This window comes from Zootoca vivipara, chromosome 3, assembly GCF_965207765.1.
Source record: "Zootoca vivipara chromosome 3, rZooViv2.hap1.1, whole genome shotgun sequence".
Classification (NCBI taxonomy): Eukaryota; Metazoa; Chordata; class Lepidosauria; order Squamata; family Lacertidae; genus Zootoca; species Zootoca vivipara.
The window spans coordinates 23,734,185-23,734,724 of record NC_142586.1 but is presented as its reverse complement, the minus strand read 5'-3'; positions in this window follow the sequence as shown (position 1 = coordinate 23,734,724).

Genomic DNA, 540 nt, shown 5'->3' with positions numbered 1-540 from the left:
ATACTATCCATCAGGCAGTGGCTGCTTGATTTCAGGATACACACCCAAGTGTCTGCACCAAAACCAGCTTACATCTGTAATCAATAAAAGTTGTGGCCTTATTTGATCCCAAACATTGCTGCTTTGTGTCTTTACTGGGTCTTATGTGTGAGCATGCACTTCCCTCCCCGTCTGCAGGTAAAAAAAAAGGGTAAATGACGCCCTGACTGGTTAAGTCTAGTCAAAGGCGACTATGGGGTTTGCGGTGCTCATCTCGCTTTCAGGCCGAGGGTGCTGGCGTTTGTCCACTGACAGCTTTCCGTGTCATGTGGCCAGCATGACTAAATTGCTTCTGGCGCAATGGAACACCATGACAAAAACCAGAGCGCACAGAAACGCCGTTTACCTTCCCGCTGCAGCGGTACCTATTTATCTACTTGCACTGGCGTGCTTTCAAACTGCTAGGTTGGCAGGAGTTGGGACAGAGCAATGGGAGCTTACCCCGTCGCGGGGATTTGAACTGCTTACCTTCTGATTGGGAACCTTGAGAGGCTCAGTGGT